This window comes from Alosa sapidissima, chromosome 5 (genome assembly GCF_018492685.1).
Source record: "Alosa sapidissima isolate fAloSap1 chromosome 5, fAloSap1.pri, whole genome shotgun sequence".
NCBI lineage: Eukaryota > Metazoa > Chordata > Actinopteri > Clupeiformes > Clupeidae > Alosa > Alosa sapidissima.
Genome location: NC_055961.1, coordinates 36,887,908 through 36,910,045, shown reverse-complemented (window position 1 = coordinate 36,910,045; position 22,138 = coordinate 36,887,908). Strand labels below are relative to the sequence as shown.

Sequence of the window (22,138 nt, the reverse complement as noted above, 5' to 3'; positions counted from 1 at the left end):
CATTTTTAAAGGCTCAATTGCAAGGAAATCAGCCTTCATATGGGTCATTTGTTCACTGACATGTGTCTTATTCTGTGCTCATCTAGAAAAACTGTTGAGATGATGGTGGGAAGTTGGCCTCAGTACACAGTCGCGATGAAGATAACTTCTTGAAAAGCCTGATTGGGGACCTGGAGTTTACCTGGATTGGAGGAAACAGGAATCCAAAGAATATGGTGAGCATTTATTAATTCAATTTGTCAAAACTCTTTCTGTTCTCCATAAATCCTATTGCATCACTGAAATCCAAAAGTATAATTTTGAGGTCCAAACACTATTTCAAAAGTCACATAGCCTGTGTTCACTTCCTTAGGTGGACTGACCAAACACCATTTGACTACACACAGTGGGCATTGAGTCAACCAACACAAATCCCAGACAACAATTGCATTGTCATGAATTATCCAGGTAAGAATGTTAACATCCCATCACCATCCCACCACTCTTTTGGTTATTGTGGTCCTTGCTACTGGGATTAATTGGGGAATTTGATTTCCTTTTCCAAGGCTCATATTTCGGCTTCATTATAAAATAAATGTGCCACTTTGTCTGTTGTGTTGTGCTCTTTAAATCAGATGTCTTGTTTCAAGTCACAGATTACCACACAACTGTCTGATCTAATGAGCTGTGTGACATTTCATATGAATATGTCTGCAAGAAGCCAACCACAAAGCCTTGAAACAGTGAACAACAACATTCATATTGTTAAATAAAGAAAAGTAGCCTAAATGAAATATGTGTCTTTCATTTTGTTCTGAAAGAATTTCCCATGGTTTCTAAGCCTTTAGGAGAAAGAACTGTACGTATATGGCTTGTTTTAGGACATTCATTAACAGTTAAATAAATACAAATTTCCCTATTTAAATTAAATGCATTTCCAATTGAGACATTTAAGTGATTTTCTGAAGCATAATAGAAGCAAATTAACTTTATACTTGTGTTAACTGTGCATTGCACGATTATACTCCACCATAATTAATGTGGTCCGAGGTCCACTGTTGATGATGCCGTTGAACCAGATGAAAGAACGAGTCATATTAAAGACTACAAACAATGGCGACCAATTGCAGATTAACAGATTAATTAAGTGTGCTTGCAAAGCACACTTATTGTTCTTCTTAAATTTTATTAGGGGTCCGAGCAGTGTAGCTGCAGGACCCCTATTGTTTCTGTACCGTTCATTTTTGGCCAACATTCTGTAAAAGTCATACTGCAGCCTAAACCGTAACTCCAAAACTCTTCAAATTTTCAGGTATGGTTACCAGTACCCCCCTCTGCCCATAACCCAAAATTTGGGGTACTGCACCCAAAGGTGGCGCTATTGGAAAAAAAAAGTTAATTATGCTAATTTCTCTTTACCAGATTGACCCAGACTCAAAATTCTTTCATAATATTAATCTCTAAACTCAGATGCATCTTTCTGGCCCTGGTCTTATGGTCTAAAAATGTTTACTTTTGACACAATTTCATGGAAAAGCCAAACATTATAAAAAGTTTCACACTCTTCAAAAATAATCAAATCTTCACCAAAATTCTCACAGACAATGTTTAGACCAAGCCTCACAAAAGTTATCGGTCAGAATTTTGATATTTTGTTCCATTTCAGAGATATAGGCCAATAAAGTTAGACCACTTAGGCCATTTTTCCTAGATCACCTATATTCCTATAAACCGTAAGTCCTAGAAACTTCACATTTTCAAGTATTGTTACCAGTACCCCCCACTACCCATAACCCAAAATTTGGGGTACTGCACCCAAAGGTGGCACTCTTGTCAAAAATGCTTATTTCTCCTTACCAGATTGACCTAGACTCAAAATTCTTTCATCATATTAATCTCTACATTTAGATGCATCTTTTTCACCCTGGTCTTATGCTCTAAAAATGTTTTTGCCACAATTTCAGAGAAAAGCCAAACATCATAAAAAGTTTCACAGACTTCAAAAATGATCAAATCTTCACCAAAATTCTCACAGACAATGTTTAGACAAAGCCTCACAAAAGTTATCAAAAGAATTTGGATATGTTGTTCCATTTCAGAGATATAGACCAATAAAGTTCGACCACTCAGCCCATTTCTCCTATATCACCTATATTCCTATATGAGTAATTTTTTTTCCCTTGGAGAACAACCATACAACCATCATTATGTGGATACCATTAACAGTGCACATTTTCAGATCTGTACTGTTTTTTTATAAAGCCCTTAATTCTATTGTCAAATGTATGCTAGGAATTTTCTTGATGTTGTGTGTTTGCCAACACACATTTTCATCATGTGAATGTGACTGCCAAATATGTAGGATTGTCAGTGGCTCAGTGGGATAATGCCTAGTGCTGGTGTTTGTTAGGTTGAGATTTCGAATCCCCGTTAGTGCTTTAGGCTCTAGCTCGAATACTATTGGTTATTGAAGATTCACACCATTGAACAGCACCTGAATGACATCAGGCAATCAACATACACAGTCATTAGTTGCCAAGAATCAGAATGCCGAGACACTCTGACATTTAGGGGAACTTCTTTGTTTACTATTTTTCCTTCATCATTAAGTCTATCATATTTATATTTCATCCATTAGTGTTCTTCTCTACAAATGTCTAATTGCCCCAGAATTTCAACAAGATTTCAGGTGTGCTCTTTCAGGAAAGCCCTTCATTTTATTGTCAAATGTATGCTTGGAGTTTTTCTTGTGTGTTTACCAACACACATTTTCACCATGTGAATGTGACTGCCCAATGTGTATGATTGTTATTGTCTCAGTGGGATAATGCCTTGTACTGGTGTTTCTTAGGTTGAGTGTTCGAATCCCCGTTAGAGCTTTAGGATTTGTCATTTAAGATTCACACCATTGAACAGCACCTGAATGACATCAGTCAATCAACATTCACACTCATCAGTTGCCAAGAATCAGAATGCCGGGACTCTCTTACATTTAGGGGAACTTCTTTGTTTTACTATTTTTTCTTCATCATTACGTCTATCATATTTATATTTCATCCATTAGTGTTCATCTCTACAAATGTCTAATTGCCCCAGAATTTCAAAAAGTTTACAGGTGTCCTCTTTTAGGGAAGCCCTTCATTTTATTGTCAAATGTATGCTTGGAGTTTTTCTTGTTGTGTGTTTACCAATACACATTATTACTATGTGAATGTGACTGGCCAACATGTAGGGTTGACAGTGGCTCAGTGGGATAATGCCTTGTACTGGCAATCCTTAGGTTGAGAGTTCAAATCCCACTTGAAGCATTAGTGTTAGAATACTGTTGGGTTGTGGATGTTAGCATACTACAATAGAATGCTGTACGGTTGTGGAGGTTAGCACACTATAACATTACAGCTACTTGTCAATATGGACTTGTAGTGCAAGGCAAGTATAATTATAGGCTGTTTATCGTATTGACTCAGACACAGCTGTAGCCTATAATTATTTGTTATTCTTATATTATTTGTCATTTCTTATACATATTTAGTCGGCTCTTCCACTTGACAGAACAACTCTATATTGGTTAAGGATGTCACGCATGAAACAATGCTGCAGAAACACGAAAATACGACTTTGAGTTTAGTAGGCTATAATTTTCCGTTCCTGTTTATCTATTGCACGATGGGTAATGATTTAAAGGAATCGTGTTGCAGTCTTGTAAATAGTGACCCTGCAAGATCCCTAGTCATTGCAAAATCATAGTCTGTGACTTAAAACTCTACTACTTGTCTTTAGATGTGAGAGGGTCTGAGACTGTAGTCTTTCAAAAATCTTTTCCAAATCTTTGCAAATCTTTCCAAAGTCTGTCAGTGTAAGGAGGGCTTGAGGTGAAAGTGCTGTGGAGAAATTGCAGGATTGTTTGGCTCTACCACCTAACCACACCCAGTTTCACTGCATGAAAAGTGTGATTTCCGTCAGTATGCGGCACTATAGATTGTTGTGGAAGTTCAGTTTAATGGCTGTTTGCGGCAGTTTGCAGGCAATGCTGAAAACTGCCATGACTTGTCAGAAATTGACGTGGGCCTTGCTTGGCAGTCGTCCCCCCATGACCCCCCTCCTCCTAATTCTAGGGGAGGCTTTAACATGTAAATGAAAATGCTGTGAGCTATACAAATGCAAATCAGGGTAGCAGGGAGAGTGAACTGTGCATGCTGGCATGACTGTGGCCTTTGGTCTTGCTTAAACAACTCCCAGTAATACGCTCAACAGGCAGAAATGATGCTGGGTATGACATGTCTGTTCCCTGCAAGCTCCAATAATGTAACCTGACTTAAAACAGTCGAAAGAGTTTAGATTCAGATTTTCCCTTCACACCAACACAATGAGAATTTCAGAGGCAAATATATAAATGATAGTGATAAAGACAATCTTCATTCAACAAAAATATATGCAAAACTGAATGCAGAGAATGGACATCTGCTTTTGGAAAATCAGAGCCAGCCGTAGCCTACCAGGGTTCACTCGGAGACACATAGGCGCTACCGGAGCAATGGTAAGATTTAAAGAATACTATGTGTAGTGGAATACTGCATAGTAGCCTAGTCAAGCAGGCAACCTTGATTAGGGGGAGGGACGAGCTGATTGCTTGTTAGACTGAGGCTATTTAAGTCAGCCTGGTTCCTCCACTTGCAGGACATTTTCCCTCTATGGCATGCTAGCGCAAACGCTTTCACAGAGGTGAATGGCGGTAGGTAGCCTAATACTCTCTTCCATGTTCTGTGAATATAGATCGCTCTTCATAAAGTAATCTTTCCCTTCATACAGGTCCCACTCGGTGTGCATCTACTGGCATTAGAGATCACTGAATTCGCTATGACTCCCTGGCGGCCTCCACATTTCCGCATTCGGTATGGGTAGATATTGACAGCGCAGGTAATATCTGCTTCATAAGGATTGCAGTGATTTAGTGTTGCCTAATTGTAATGTTGAACTGCCTTGCCCCATGTCAAGCTTATCTGGGTGCCTCTGTGTTTTAGGGGTGCCATCAACTGGTTGCTGTTTTGCCCGGGTGTAATTGTGTGTAATTGTTTGCCTTTGTCTGCGTTGGATTCCTCCCTCGTGAGGCGGTGATTGTAACCCAACTGTAGCGCATGTATGTATGTACTGTTTGTGAGCGGGTCAACTGGTAGCGTAGTCTCTTTTTAAATGTGTAGATACTGTTTCCTAGTTTGTGATGCTAAGGCCTCCTGGCGTGGCGCGCTGTCTGGTGGTGGGGGTGTTCTTGTAGCTAGCCCTCCTCTTCACTGTGTGTGTGCATTAGTGTGTAGTTGGGGGCCAAGCAGCGAAGCTGCGAAGGCACCCATTGTGATTCTATGATTTCTTATTATTGGGGGCCAAGCAGCGAAGCTGCGAAGGCACCCATTGTGTTTCTATGATTTCTTATTATTATTGGGGGCCAAGCAGCGAAGCTGCGAAGGCACCCATTGTGTTTCTATTTTTTCTTATTGGGGGCCAAGCAGCGAAGCTGCGAAGGCACCCATTGTGTTTCTAGCTTTTCTTATTATTATTATACCTTCTTCCGCCATGGAAGTCAATGGCAGCCCATAGAACCGTCTGGTGAAAAGTTGTGAAATTTGGCACACTGATTAGGGACAGTCCCATGATTAATGTCACCAAGTTTCATGATGGCACCTCAAGCGCTCTAGCGCCACCAACAGGCCAAAGTTGGACGTGCGTTCACGCATGTAACTTTTGACCTGTTGATCCGATTTTGAAAAACGAGGTATCGTTGGAATCCTTGGACCAAGCCGAGTTCAACGCACCCTATGACGTCGTTTTCCGCCATGATGGATTTTCCGCCATTTTGGATTTCATCAAAATCACTTAAAACGTATCAGAGGTCACACATTTTGTCCGATCGACACCAAACTTCATAGATATCATCTACAGACCATGCCTCATTAATGCATTGCTTTTTGTCTTCGGAACTAAAACCGTTCGCGCGTAACCGCCAATCGAAATTTGCGGCGAAGCCGCCAAACAGGAAGTGAGCTCATATCTCAGCAACCCATTGATCTATCATACCCAATCTTATCCCATGGACTCAGGACCCAATCCGGGGGACGCTCAAGAAATTTGGTGACCTTTGACCTCTAGGGGGCGCTGTAATTAAGAAACATGCCTTTTGGCCTGTAGCTGCAGTTGTGCTTAGAATTGAAACCCACTAGTGGTGTCTGGTACTACTGTTGAAGGTCCTTAGGCCGACCCAAGCCAACTTGTGATGTCATCGTAATTGATTCGGCCGCCATATTGGATTAAATCAAAAACACAAAAAAGTTTTGGCAGGTCACAAATTTCATCTGTTCCTCACCAAAATTGGCAGAGACCATCTTCAGACCATGCCTGATGAGTGCATTGCTTTCTGGAACAATTGACAGAAGCTTTGGCCTGTACCAGCCAATCAAAATTTGCGGCGAAGCCGCCAAACAGGAAGTGATTTCATATCTCAGCAACGCTTTCATGTATCAAAACCAAACTTAGTACATGTACCTCAGACCACATCGGGAGGACGCTCAAGAAATTTGGTGACATTTGACGTCTAGGGGGCTCCGTAATTGACAAAAATGCATTTTGGCCAGTAGTTGCTGATGCGCATTATTTTGCAATGGAAGTCAATGGCAGCCCATAGAACCGTCTGGTAAAAAGTTATAAAATTTTGCACACTAATTGGGGACAGTCCAATAATTCATTTCACCAAGTTTCATGCCGGCACCTCAAGCGCTCTAGCGCCACCAACAGGCCAAAGTTGGACTTGTGTTCACTGACGTAACTTTTGACCTGTTGACCCGAATGGCAAAATGAGGTATCATTGGAATCCTTGGGCCAAGCCGAGTTCAACACACCCTATGACGTCAATTTTTGACCTCTGTGTTTAAATCACAGCAAGTGTGATCATATCTCAGTCAATCTTTTATTTTTGATGTGAAACTGATGACAGCAAGTTCCATCTAGTTCATTCTAATGTGTGCGTGCAAGGGTGGGACGGGGTGGGATGGGCAGGGGCGGTTGCGGCTGTGGGCTGGCTGGGGGAGGGGGCGGCGACACTCAGCCCTGGTTCAGCCCCACAAAATCAGTTATGTTTTGATGTGAAACTTGACCTTGTAACTCAGCCAATCTTGGGTTGTATGGCATGGAACTTGCTGTGACTGCTTAAGGCTATATGTCTGATGCAACGGCATTGACTTACATGGCAAATCTGGCCTGCTGATCTCACTGCTTGGCCCCCTCATTGCTGCTTGCAGCTATATTTGGGGGCCAAGCAGCGAAGCTGCGCGGCAACCCCTAGTGATTCTACCTTTTCTTATTATTATTATTATTACACATCTTTCCGCTGCCATTGAAGTCTATGGCAGCCCATAGAACCGTACAGTAAAAAGTTGTGAAATTTGGCACATTCATTCCATACCTTCCCATATTCCATTTCACAAATTTTCAAGTCTGAACCCCAGGCAGTCTAGCGCCACCAATGTCTCAAAGTTGGCGTTGCATCCATGCACTTAACTTTTCAACCGTATGTCCAATTTTGAACATCCATATACAGTTGGAACCCCTGGACCGACCTGAGTTCACTGACTCCTATTACATTACTTTCCGCCATATTGGACCTCCGCCATATTGGATTTCATCAAAAACTCTTAAAAGTTTTCATAGGTCACAAACTTCATCCAATTTTCACGAAACTTGGCACAGATGATCTTCAGACCATGCCTCATAATTGCATTGCCTTTGACACCCATACTCACAACTGGTCGCCAGTCACGACCAATCAAAATTGGCGGCGAAGCCGCCAAACAGGAAGTGAACTCAGATCTCGGCAAGGCTTTCACATATCAAAACCAAACTCAGTACATGGACTCAGGACCCAATTAGGAGGAGGCTCAATACATTTCATGACTTTTGACCTACAGGTGGCGCTATAATTAACAAAACTACGTTTTGGCCTCTATGGGGTGATGTGTTTGAAATTAAAACATATTAGTGATCTCTGTTAATACTTTGGGAGGTCCTTAGGCTGACACATATCAACTTTTGACATTAACATAATTGATTGGACCGCCATATTGGATTTCATCAAAAACACTTAAAAGTTTTCACAGGTCACAAACTTCATCCAATTTTCACGAAACTTGACACAGATGATCTTCAGACCATGTCTCATAATTACATTGCCTTTGACACCCATACTCAAAGCTGGTCGCCAGTCACGACCAATCAAAATTGGCGGCGAAGCCGCCAAACAGGAAGTGAACTCAGATCTCGGCAAGGCTTTCACATATCAAAACCAAACTCACTACATGGGCTCAGGACCCAATTAAGAGGAGGCTCAATAAATTTCATGACTTTTGACCTACAGGTGGCGCTATAATTAACAAAACTACGTTTTGGCCTGTATGGGGTGATGTGTTTGAAATTAAAACATATTAGTGATCTCTATCAATACTTTGGGAGGTCCTTAGGCTGTCACATCTCAACTTTTGACATTAACATAATTGATTGGACCGCCATATTGGATTTCATCAAAAACACTTAAAAGTTTTCACAGGTCACAAACTTCATCCAATTCTCACGAAACTTGACACAGATGATCTTCAGACCAACCGTCACAAACACATTGCTTTTTGGACCTTTATTCAAAACAAGTCAGCCATGACGATCAATCGAAATTGGCGGCGAAGCCTCCAAACAGGAAGTGAAATGTTATCTCCGCCAAGCTTTCACGTATCAAAACCAAACTCGGTACATGGGCTCAGGACCCAATTAGGAGAATGCTCAATAAATTTGGTGACTTTTGACCACTATGGGGGCGCTATAATCACAGGAAGTAGGCTCATATCTCAGCAACACTTTCACATATCAAAACCAAACTTGGTATATGGACTTGGAACCCCTCCCTGAGGACACACAATCAATTTGGTGACCTTCGACCACTAGGGGGGCGCTAGAGTTACAGGAAGTTAGCTTCTCTCTCAGCAACGCTTTCACATATCAAAACCAAACTTGATTCATAGACTTGGGACCCCATCCTGAGGACACACAAAACATTTAGTGTACTTTGACGACCACTAGGGGCGCTATAATTAGCAATACTTTCTCGCATCAACCTCAAACTTAGTACGTGGACTAGTGGTCACAACCTGAGGACGCACAATAAATTTGGTGACTTTTGACCACTAGGGGTGCTATAATTAGCAAGACTTTCTCGTATCAACACCAAACTTGGGACGTGGACTCATGAACACATCCTGAATAGCTACAATACATTTGGTGTCTTTTGACCACTAGGGAAAACTATGACTTGAATTAGGCTCATATCTTACTAACGCTTTCATGGATTGAAACCAAACTTTGTACATGGACTCAAGACCCAATCCCAATCCAATTCAATCCAATCCAATCAACAATCACATGAAGTAGGCTCATATCTCAACAATCCAAATCCAATCCCAATCCAATCCAATCCAGTCCAATTCAATCCCATACAATCAACAATCACATGAAGTAGGCTCATACCTCAGCAATCCCAATCCAGTCCAATCAAATCTAATCCAGTCCAGTCCAATCCAGTCCAGTACAATCCAATCTAGTCCAGTCCAGTCCAATTCAATCCAATCCAATCAACAATCACTTGAAGTAGGCTCATATCTCAGCAATGCCAATCCAATCCAGTCCATTCCAATCCAATCCAGTCCTGTCCTATTCAGTCAAGTCCAATCCCAATCCAATCCAGTCCAGTCCAATTCAATCCAATCCAGTCCAGTACAATCCAATCCAGTCCAGTCCAGTCCAATTCAATCCAATCCAATCAACAATCACATGAAGTAGGCTCATATCTCAGCAATCCCAATCCAATCCAATCCAGTCCAGTCCAGTCCATTCCAATCCGATCCAATCCAATCCAATCCAATCCTGTCCAATTCTGTCCAGTCCAATCCCAATCCAATCCAGTCCAATTCAATCCAATCCAATCAACAATCACATGAAGTAGTCTCATATCTCAGCAATCCCAATCCAGTCCAATCAAATCTAATCCAGTCCAGTCCAATCCAGTCCAATCCAATCCAATCCAGTCCAGTCCAGTCCAGTCCAGTACAATCCAGTCCAGTCCAGTCCAATTCAATCCAATCCAATCAACAATCACATGAAGTAGTCTCATATCTCAGCAATCCCAATCCAGTCCAATCAAATCCAATCCAGTCCAGTCCAATCCAATGCAGTCCAATTAAATCCAATCCAATCAACAATCACATGAAGTAGGCTCATATCTCTGCAATCCCAATCCCAATCCAGTCCAGTCCAATCCAATCCAATTCAATCCAATCCAATCAACAATCACATGAAGTAGGCTCATATCTCAGCAATCCAAATCCAATCCAATCCAGTCCATTCCATTCCAATCCAATCCAGTCCAGTCCAATCCCAATCCAATCCAGTCCAATTCAATCCAATCCAATCAACAATCACATCAAGTAGGCTCATATCTCAGCAATCCCAATCCAATCCAATCCAGTCCATTCCAATCCAATCCAATCCAGTCCAGTCCTGTCCAATTCAGTCCAGTCCAATCCCAATCCAATCCAATCCAGTCCAATTCAATCCAATCCAATCAACAATCACATGAAGTAGTCTCATATCTCAGCAATCCCAATCCAGTCCAATCAAATCCAATCCAGTCCAGTCCAATCCAATGCAGTCCAATTAAATCCAATCCAATCAACAATCACATGAAGTAGGCTCATATCTCTGCAATCCCAATCCCAATCCAGTCCAGTCCAGTCCAATCCAATCCAATTCAATCCAATCCAATCAACAATCACATGAAGTAGGCTCATATCTCAGCAATCCAAATCCAATCCAATCCAGTCCATTCCATTCCAATCCAATCCTGTCCAATTCAGTCCAGTCCAATCCCAATCCAATCCAGTCCAATTCAATCCAATCCAATCAACAATCACATCAAGTAGGCTCATATCTCAGCAATCCCAATCCAATCCAATCCAATCCAATCCAGTCCAGTCCTGTCCAATTCAGTCCAGTCCAATCCCAATCCAATCCAATCCAGTCCAATTCAATCCAATCCAATCAACAATCACATGAAGTAGTCTCATATCTCAGCAATCCCAATCCAGTACAATCAAATCCAATCCAGTCCAGTCCAATCCAATGCAGTCCAATTAAATCCAATCCAATCAACAATCACATGAAGTAGGCTCATATCTCTGCAATCCCAATCCCAATCCAGTCCAGTCCAATCCAATCCAATTCAATCCAATCCAATCAACAATCACATGAAGTAGGCTCATATCTCAGCAATCCAAATCCAATCCAATCCAGTCCATTCCATTCCAATCCAATCCTGTCCAATTCAGTCCAGTCCAATCCCAATCCAATCCAGTCCAATTCAATCCAATCCAATCAACAATCACATCAAGTAGGCTCATATCTCAGCAATCCCAATCCAATCCAATCCAGTCCATTCCAATCCAATCCAATCCAGTCCAGTCCTGTCCAATTCAGTCCAGTCCAATCCCAATCCAATCCAATCCAGTCCAATTCAATCCAATCCAATCAACAATCACATGAAGTAGTCTCATATCTCAGCAATCCCAATCCAGTCCAATCAAATCCAATCCAGTCCAGTCCAATCCAATGCAGTCCAATTAAATCCAATCCAATCAACAATCACATGAAGTAGGCTCATATCTCTGCAATCCCAATCCCAATCCAGTCCAGTCCAATCCAATCCAATTCAATCCAATCCAATCAACAATCACATGAAGTAGGCTCATATCTCAGCAATCCAAATCCAATCCAATCCAGTCCATTCCATTCCAATCCAATCCTGTCCAATTCAGTCCAGTCCAATCCCAATCCAATCCAGTCCAATTCAATCCAATCCAATCAACAATCACATCAAGTAGGCTCATATCTCAGCAATCCCAATCCAATCCAATCCAGTCCATTCCAATCCAATCCAATCCAGTCCAGTCCTGTCCAATTCAGTCCAGTCCAATCCCAATCCAATCCAATCCAGTCCAATTAAATCCAATCCAATCAACAATCACATGAAGTAGTCTCATATCTCAGCAATCCCAATCCAGTCCAATCGAATCCAATCCAGTCCAGTCCAATCCAATGCAGTCCAATTAAATCCAATCCAATCAACAATCACATGAAGTAGGCTCATATCTCTGCAATCCCAATCCCAATCCAGTCCAGTCCAATCCAATCCAATTCAATCCAATCCAATCAACAATCACATGAAGTAGGCTCATATCTCAGCAATCCAAATCCAATCCAATCCAGTCCATTCCATTCCAATCCAATCCAATCCTGTCCAATTCAGTCCAGTCCAATCCCAATCCAATCCAGTCCAATTCAATCCAATCCAATCAACAATCACATCAAGTAGGCTCATATCTCAGCAATCCCAATCCAATCCAATCCAGTCCATTCCAATCCAATCCAGTCCAGTCCAGTCCTGTCCAATTCAGTCCAGTCCAATCCCAATCCAATCCAATCCAGTCCAATTCAATCCAATCCAATCAACAATCACATGAAGTAGTCTCATATCTCAGCAATCCCAATCCAGTCCAATCAAATCCAATCCAGTCCAGTCCAATCCAATGCAGTCCAATTAAATCCAATCCAATCAACAATCACATGAAGTAGGCTCATATCTCTGCAATCCCAATCCCAATCCAGTCCAGTCCAATCCAATCCAATTCAATCCAATCCAATCAACAATCACATGAAGTAGGCTCATATCTCAGCAATCCAAATCCAATCCAATCCAGTCCATTCCATTCCAATCCAATCCTGTCCAATTCAGTCCAGTCCAATCCCAATCCAATCCAGTCCAATTCAATCCAATCCAATCAACAATCACATCAAGTAGGCTCATATCTCAGCAATCCCAATCCAATCCAATCCAGTCCATTCCAATCCAATCCAGTCCAGTCCTGTCCAATTCAGTCCAGTCCAATCCCAATCCAATCCAATCCAGTCCAATTCAATCCAATCCAATCAACAATCACATCAAGTAGGCTCATATCTCAGCAATCCCAATCCAGTCCAATCAAATCCAATCCAGTCCAATCCAATCCAGTCCAATTAAATCCAATCCAATCCAATCAACAATCACATGAAGTAGGCTCATATCTCTGCAATCCCAATCCCAATCCAGTCCAATCCAATCCAATCCAATCCAGTCCAGTCCAGTCCAATCCAATCCAATCCAGTCCAGTCCAGTCCAGTCCAGCCTTGTCTAGTCTAGCTTAGTCTAGTCCAGTCCAATCCCAACTTCTGCTTATTTGCTTGGCCCCCACATTGCTGCTTGCAGCTATATTTATTATTGGGGGCCAAGCAGCGAAGCTGCGAGGCAACCATTGTGTTTCTATTTGTTCTTATTATTGGGGGCCAAGCAGCGAAGCTGCGAAGCCCCATTGTGTTTCTATGATTTCTTACTATTATTATTATTTAACATCTTTCTTCCGCCATGGGAGTCTATGGCAGCCCATAGAACCGTCTGGTAAAAAGTTGTGAAATTTGGCACACCGATTGGGGACAGTCCCATGATTAATTTCACCAAGTTTCATGTCGGCTCCTCGAGGGCTCTAGCGCCACCAACAGGCCAAAGTTGGACGTGCGTTCACGCACGTAACTTTTGACCTGTTGATCCGATTTTGAAAAATGAAGTACCGTTGGAATCCTTAGACCAAGCCGAGTTCAACGCACCCTATGACGTCATTTTCCGCCATGATGGATTTTCCGCCATATTGGATTTTAGTGAAAGTGAAACTAAAACTTCAAAGGTCACAAATTTTATCCGATCGTCACCAAACTTGACACACATGCTCTTCAGACCAAGCCGCACAAAAGTTATCACTTTTCGTCTTCGGAACTCAAACCGTTTGACCGTAACAGCCAATCGAAATATGCGGCGAAGCCGCCAAACAGGAAGTGAGCTCATATCTCAGCAACCCATTCATCTATCATAACCAAACTTAGTATATGGACTCAGGACCCAATCAGGGGGACGCTCAAGAAATCTGGTGACCTTTGACCTCTAGGGGGCGCTGTAATTAAGAAACATGCCTTTTGGCCTGTAGCAGCAGTTGTGCTTAGAATTAAAACACACTAGTGGTGTCTGATAATACTGTTGGAGGTCCTTAGGCCAACCCAGGACAACTTGTGATGTCATCGTAATTGATTCGGCCGCCATATTGGATTTAATCAAAAACACATATAAGTTTTGGCAGGTCACAAATTTCAGCGGATCCTCACCAAAATTGGCAGAGACCATCTTCAGACCATGCCTGATGAGTGCATTGCTTTCTGGAACAATTGACAGAAGCTTTGGCCTGTACCAGCCAATCAAAATTTGTGGCGAAGCCGCCAAACAGGAAGTGATTTCATATCTCAGGAACGCTTTCATGTATCAAAACCAAACTTAGTACATGTAACTCAGACCACATCGGGAGGACGCTCAAGAAATTTGGTGACATTTGACCTCTAGGGGGCTCCGTAATTGACAAAAATGCATTTTGGCCAGTAGTTGCTGATGCGCATTATTTTGCAATGGAAGTCAATGGCAGCCCATAGAACCGTCTGGTAAAAAGTTATACAATTTTGCACACTAATTGGGGACAGTCCAATAATTCATTTCACCAAGTTTCATGCCGGCACCTCAAGCGCTCTAGCGCCACCAACAGGCCAAAGTTGGACTTGTGTTCACGGACGTAACTTTTGAACTGTTGACCCGAATGGCAAAATGAGGTATCATTGGAATCCTTGGGCCAAGAGTTCAACACACCCTATGACGTCAATTTTTGACCTCTGTGTTTAAATCACAGCAAGTGTGATCATATCTCAGTCAATTTTTTATTTTTGATGTGAAACTGATGACAGCAAGTTCCATCTAGTTCATTCTAATGTGTGCGTGCAAGGGTGGGACGGGGTGGGATGGGCAGGGGCGGTTGCGGCGGTGGGCTGGCAGGGGGAGGGGGCGGCGACACTCAGCCCTGGTTCAGCCCCACAAAATCAGTTATGTTTTGATGTGAAACTTGACCTTGTAAGTCAGCCAATCTTGGGTTGTATGGCATGGAAGTTGCTGTGACTGCTTAAGGCTATATGTCTGATGCAACAGCATTGACTTACATGGCAAATCTGGCCTGCTGATCTCACTGCTTGGCCCCCTCATTGCTGCTTGCAGCTATATTTGGGGGCCAAGCAGCGAAGCTGCGAAGGCACCCATTGTTTTTCTATTTGTTCTTATTGGGGGCCAAGCAGCGAAGCTGCGAAGGCACCCATTGTGTTTCTATTTTTTCTTATTATTATTGGGGGCCAAGCAGCGAAGCTGCGAGGCAACCATTGTGTTTCTATTTGTTCTTATTATTGGGGGCCAAGCAGCGAAGCTGCGAGGCAACCATTGTGTTTGTTAGTTTTCTTATTATTATTATTATTCCGCCATGGAAGTCTATGGCAGCCCATAGAACCGTCTGGCAAAAAGTTGTGAAATTTGGCACACTGATTGGAGACAGTCCAATGATTCATGTCACCAAGTTTCATGTCGGCACCTCCCGCGCTCTAGCGCCACCAACAGGCCAAAGTTGGACTTGCGTTCACGCACGTAACTTCTGACCCGTTGACCCGATTGTCAAAAATGAGGTACCGTTGGAATCCTTGGACCAAGCCGAGTTCAACGCACCCTATGACGTCATTTTCCGCCATGATGGATTTTCCGCCATTTTGGATTTCATCAAAATCACTTAAAACGTATCAGAGGTCACACATTTTGTCCGATCGACACCAAACTTCATATATATCATCTACAGACCATGCCTCATTAATGCATTGCTTTTTGTCTTCGGAACTAAAACCGTTCGCGCGTAACAGCCAATCGAAATTTGCGGCGAAGCCGCCAAACAGGAAGTGAGCTCATATCTCAGCAACCCATTGATCTATCATAACCAAACTTAGTCCATGGACTCAGGACCCAATCAGGGGGACGCTCAAGAAATTTGGTGACCTTTGACCTCTAGGGGGCGCTGTAATTAAGAAACATGCCTTTTGGCCTGTAGCTGCAGTTGTGTTTAGAATTAAAATGCACTAGTGGTGTCTGTTAATACTGTTGGAGGTCCTTAGGCCGACCCAAGCCAACTTGTGATGTCATCGTAATTGATTCGGCCGCCATATTGGATTTAATCAAAAACACGTACAAGTTTTCGCAGGTCACAAATTTCATCTGTTCTTCACCAAAATTGGTAGAGACTATCTTCAGACCATGCCTGATGAGTGCATTGCTTTCTGGAACAATTGACAGAAGCATTGACCTGTACCAGCCAATCGAAATTTGCGGCGAAGCCGCCAAACAGGAAGTGATTTCATATCTCAGCAACGCTTTCATGTATCAAAACCAAATTTAATACATGTACCTCAGACCCCATCGGGATGACGCTCAAGAAATTTGGTGACATTTGACCTCTAGGGGGCACCGTAATTGACAAAAATGCATTTTGGCCAGTAGTTGCTGATGCGCATTATTTTGCAATGGAAGTCAATGGCAGCCCATAGAACCGTCTGGTAAAAAGTTATACAATTTTGCACACTAATTGGGGACAGTCCAATAATTCATTTCACCAAGTTTCATGCCGGCACCTCAAGCGCTCTAGCGCCACCAACAGGCCAAAGTTGGACTTGTGTTTACGGACGTAACTTTTGACCTGTTGACCCGAATGGCAAAATGAGGTATCATTGGAATCCTTGGGCCAAGCCGAGGTCAACACACCCTATGACGTCAATTGTTGACCTCTATGTTTAAATCACAGCAAGTGTGATCATATCTCAGTCAATCTTTTATTTTTGATGTGAAACTGATGACAGCAAGTTCCATCTAGTTCATTCTAATGTGTGCGTGCAAGGGTGGGACGGGGTGGGATGGGCAGAGGCGGTTGCGGCGGTGGGCTGGCTGGGGGAGGGGGCTGCGACACTCAGCCCTGGTTCAGCCCCACAAAATCAGTTATGTTTTGATGTGAAACTTGACCTTGTAACTCAGCCAATCTTGGGTTGTATGGCATGGAACTTGCTGTGACTGCTTAAGGCTATATGTCTGATGCAACGGCATTGACTTACATGGTTAATCTGGCCTGCTGATCTCACTGCTTGGCCCCCTCATTGCTGCTTGCAGCTATATTTATTATTATTATTATTATTATTATTATTATTCCGCCATTAAAGTCAATGGCAGCCCATAGAACCGTCTGGTGAAAAGTTGTGAAATTTGGCACACTGATTAGGGACAGTCCCATGATTAATGTCACCAAGTTTCATGATGGCACCTCAAGCACTCTAGCGCCACCAACAGGCCAAAGTTGGACTTGCGTTCACGCACGTAACTTCTGACCTGTTGACCCGATTGTCAAAAATGAGGTATCATTGGAACCCTTGGACCAAGCCGAGTTCAACGCACCCTATGACGTCATTTTCCGCCATGATGGATTTTCCGCCATATTGGATTTTAGTGAAAGTGAAACTAAAACTTCACAGGTCACAAATTTTGTCCGATCGTCACCAAACTTGACACACATGATCTTCAGCCCAAGCCTCACAAAAGATACTCCTTTTCGTCTTCGGAACTCAAACCGTTCGCCCGTAACAGCCAATCGAAATATGCGGCGAAGCCGCCAAACAGGAAGTGAGCTCATATCTCAGCAACCCATTGATCTATCATAACCAAACTTATTCCATGGACTCAGGACCCCATCTGGGGGACGCTCAAGAAATTTGGTGACCTTTGACCTCTAGGGGGCGCTGTAATTAAGAAACATGCCTTTTGGCCTGTAGCAGCAGTTGTGCTTAGAATTAAAACGCACTAGTGGTGTCTGGTAATACTGTTGGAGGTCCTTAGGCCAACCCAAGCCAACTTGTGATGTCATCGTAATTGATTCGGCCGCCATATTGGATTTAATCAAAAACACGTACGAATTTTCGCAGGTCACAAATTTCAGTGGATCCTCAACAAAATTGGCAGAGATCATCTTCAGACCATGCCTTATCAGTGCATTGCTTTCTGGAACAATTGACAGAAGCATTCGGCTGTAACAGCCAATCGAAATTTGCGGCGAAGCCGCCAAACAGGAAGTGAGCTCATATCTCAGCAACCCTTGCATGTATCAAAGCCAAACTGGGTGCATAGACTCAGGACCCAATCAGGGGGACACTCAATAAATCTGGTGACCTTTGACCTCTAGGGGGCGCTGTAATTAAGAAACATGCCTTTTGGCCTGTAGCTGCTGTTGTGTTTGGAATTAAAATGCACTAGTGGTGTCTGGTAACACTGTTGGAGGTCCTTAGGCCGACCCAAGCCAACTTGTGATGTCATCGTAATTGATTCGGCCGCCATATTGGATTTAATCAAAAACACGTACAAGTTTTCACAGGTCACAAATTTCAGCGGATTCTCACCAAAATTGGCAGAGACCATCTTCAGACCATAATCTATCAATATATTGCTTTCTGGAACAATTGGCAAAAGCATTCGCTTGTAACAGTCAATCAAAATTGGTGGCGAAGCCGCCAAACAGGAAGTGAGCTCATATCTCAACAACCCTGCCATGTATCATAACCAAACTTACTATATGGATTCATGACCCCATTAGAAGGACGCTCAAAAAATTTGGTGACCTTTGACCTGTAGGAGGTGCTGCAATTAGCAATATTGCATTTTGATGTGTAGTTGCTGATGTGTTTTATCAATCTTTTATTTTTTGATGTGAAACTGATGACAACATGTTCCATCCAGTTAATTCTAATGCGTGCGTGCAAGGGCATGGCAGGATGGGGTGGGACAGGCTGGGGTGATTAGGTGGGGGGGCTGGCTGGCGGAGGCGTGGCAATACTCAGCCCTGTTTCAGCCCTGTTGATCACGGGTGTCTGCTGAGTTCTATCTTGTCGCCGTAGCTACTCCGGCCTATTCTGCTTGGCCCCCTCATTGCTGCTTGCAGCTATATTTGGGGGCCAAGCAGCGAAGCTGCGAAGGCACCCATTGTGTTTCTATGATTTCTTATTATTGGGGGCCAAGCAGCGAAGCTGCGAAGCCCCATTGTTTTTCTATGATTTCTTATTATTGGGGGCCAAGCAGCGAAGCTGCGAGGCAACCATTGTGTTTCTATTTGTTCTTATTATTATTATTATTATTATTCCGCCATTGAAGTCAATGGCAGCCCATAGAACCGTCTGGTGAAAAGTTGTGAAATTTGGCACACTGATTAGGGATAGTCCCATAATTAATTTCACCAAGTTTCATACCGGCACCTTGAGCGCTCTAGCGCCACCAACAGGCCAAAGTTGGACTTGCGTTCACGCACGTAACTTCTGACCTGTTGACCCGATTGTCAAAAATGAGGTATCGTTGGAATCCTTGGACCAAGCCGAGTTCAACGCACCCTATGACGTCATTTTCCGCCATGATGGATTTTCCGCCATATTGGATTTTAGTGAAAGTGAAACTAAAACTTCACAGGTCACAAATTTTGTCCGATCGTCACCAAACTTGACACACATGCTCTTCAGACCAAGCCGCACAAAAGTTATTCTTTTTCGTCTTCGGAACTAAAACCGTTCGCGCGTAACAGCCAATCGAAATTTGCGGCGAAGCCGCCAAACAGGAAGTGAGCTCATATCTCAGCAACCCATTGATCTATCATAACCAAACTAAGTCCATGGACTCAGGACCCAATCAGGGGGACACTCAAGAAATTTGGTGACCTTTGACCTCTAGGGGGCGCTGTAATTAAGAAACATGCCTTTTGGCCTGTAGCTGCAGTTGTGCTTAGAATTGAAACCCACTAGTGGTGTCTGGTACTACTGTTGAAGGTCCTTAGGCCGACCCAAGCCAACTTGTGATGTCATCGTAATTGATTCGGCCGCCATATTGGATTTAATCAAAAACACGTACACGTTTTTGCAGGTCACAAATTTCAGCGGATCCTCACCAAAATTTGCAGAGACCATCTACAGACCATGCCTGATGAGTGCATTGCTTTCTGGAACAATTGACAGAGGCATTGGCCTGTACCAGCCAATCAAAATTTGCGGCGAAGCCGCCAAACAGGAAGTGATGTCATATCTCAGCAACACTTTCATGTATCAAAACCAAACTTAGTACATGTACCTCAGACCACATCGGGAGGATGCTCAAGAAATTTGGTGACATTTGACCTCTAGGGGGCTCCGTAATTGACAAAAATGCATTTTGGTCAGTAGTTGCTGATGCGCATTATTTTGCAATGGAAGTCAATGGCAGCCCATAGAACCGTCTGGTAAAAAGTTATACAATTTTGCACACTAATTGGGGACAGTCCAATAATTCATTTCACCAAGTTTCATGCCGGCACCTCAAGCGCTCTAGCGCCACCAACAGGCCAAAGTTGGACTTGTGTTTACGGACGTAACTTTTGACCTGTTGACCCGAATGGCAAAATGAGGTATCATTGGAATCCTTGGGCCAAGCCGAGTTCAACACACCCTATGACGTCAATTGTTGACCTCTATGTTTAAATCACAGCAAGTGTGATCATATATCAGTCAATCTTTTATTTTTGATGTGAAACTGATGACAGCAAGTTCCATCTAGTTCATTCTAATGTGTGCGTGCAAGGGTGGGACGGGGTGGGATGGGCAGGGGCGGTTGCGGCGGTGGGCTGGCTGGGGGAGGGGGCGGCGACACTCAGCCCTGGTTCAGCCCCACAAAATCAGTTATGTTTTGATGTGAAACTTGACCTTGTAACTCAGCCAATCTTGGGTTGTATGGCATGGAACTTGCTGTGACTGCTTAAGGCTATATGTCTGATGCAACGGCATTGACTTACATGGTTAATCTGGCCTGCTGAACTAACTGCTTGGCCCCCTCATTGCTGCTTGCAGCTATATTTGGGGGCCAAGCAGCGAAGCTGCGAAGGCACCCATTGTTATTGTTAGTTTTCTTATTATTATTATTCCTCTGCCATTGAAGTCTATGGCAGCCCATAGAACCGTCTGGTGAAAAGTTGTGAAATTTGGCACACTAATTAGGCTGCGTCCCAGAATTAATTTCACCAAGTTTCGAGTCCGCACCACGAGCGCTCTAGCGCCACCAACAGGCCAAATTTGGACATGCGTTCATGCATGTAACTTCTGACCCGTTGGCCCGATTTTGAAAAATGAGGTACCATTGGAATCCTTGGACCAGGCCGAGTTCAACGCACCCTATGACGTCATTTTCCGCCATGATGGATTTTCCGCCATATTGGATTTTAGTGAAAGTGAAACTAATTTTTCACAGGTCACAAATTTTGTCCGATCGTCACCAAACTTGACATACATGATCTTCAGACCAAGCCTCACAAAAGTTGTGGTGTTTTGTCTTCGGAACTATGACCGTTCACCCGTAATATCCAATCGAAATTTGCGGCGAAGCCGCCAAACAGGAAGTGAGCTCATATCTCAGCAACCCATTGATCTATCATAACCAAACTTATTCCATGGAGTCAGAACCCAATCAGGGGGACGCTCAAGAAATTTGGTGACCTTTGACCTCTAGGGCTCGCTGTAATTAAGAAACATGCCTTTTGGCCTGTAGCAGCAGTTGTGCTTAGACTTGAAACCCACTAATGGTGTCTGGTACTACTGTTGAAGATCCTTAGGCCGACCCTAGCCAACTTGTGATGTCATCGTAATTGATTCGGCCGCCATATTGGATTAAATCAAAAACACGAAAAAGTTTTGGCAGGTCCTAAATTTCATCTGTTCCTCACCAAAATTGGCAGAGACCATCTTCAGACCATGCCTGATGAGTGCCTTGCTTTCTGGAACAATTGACAGAAGCTTTGGCCTGTACCAGCCAATCAAAATTTGCGGCGAAGCCGCCAAACAGGAAGTGATTTCATATCTCAGCAACGCTTTCATGTATCAAAACCAAACTTAGTACATGTACCTAAGACCACATCGGAAGGACGCTCAAGAAATTTGGTGACATTTGACCTCTAGGGGGCTCCGTAATTGACAAAAATGCATTTTGGCCAGTAGTTGCTGATGCGCATTATTTTGCAATGGAAGTCAATGGCAGCCCATAGAACCG

The 22,138-nt window shown here is 43.2% G+C and overlaps 1 long non-coding RNA gene across 2 annotated transcripts in view; it reads left to right on the top strand.

The window, feature by feature from the left end:
- Window positions 1-4,527: 4,527 nt before the first annotated feature.
- The window catches only part of LOC121708643, a 39,407-nt gene continuing 21,796 nt past the window's right edge, over window positions 4,528-22,138 (top strand). Inside the window, exons 1-3 of one of the 2 annotated variants that reach the window (XR_006031718.1) lie at window positions 4,528-4,711; window positions 4,789-4,896; window positions 5,001-5,116. This is a non-coding gene — a long non-coding RNA (uncharacterized LOC121708643). Of the gene's footprint in view, window positions 4,712-4,788; window positions 5,117-22,138 lie in introns of both variants that reach the window. The other variant, XR_006031717.1, reaches the window with a different exon arrangement.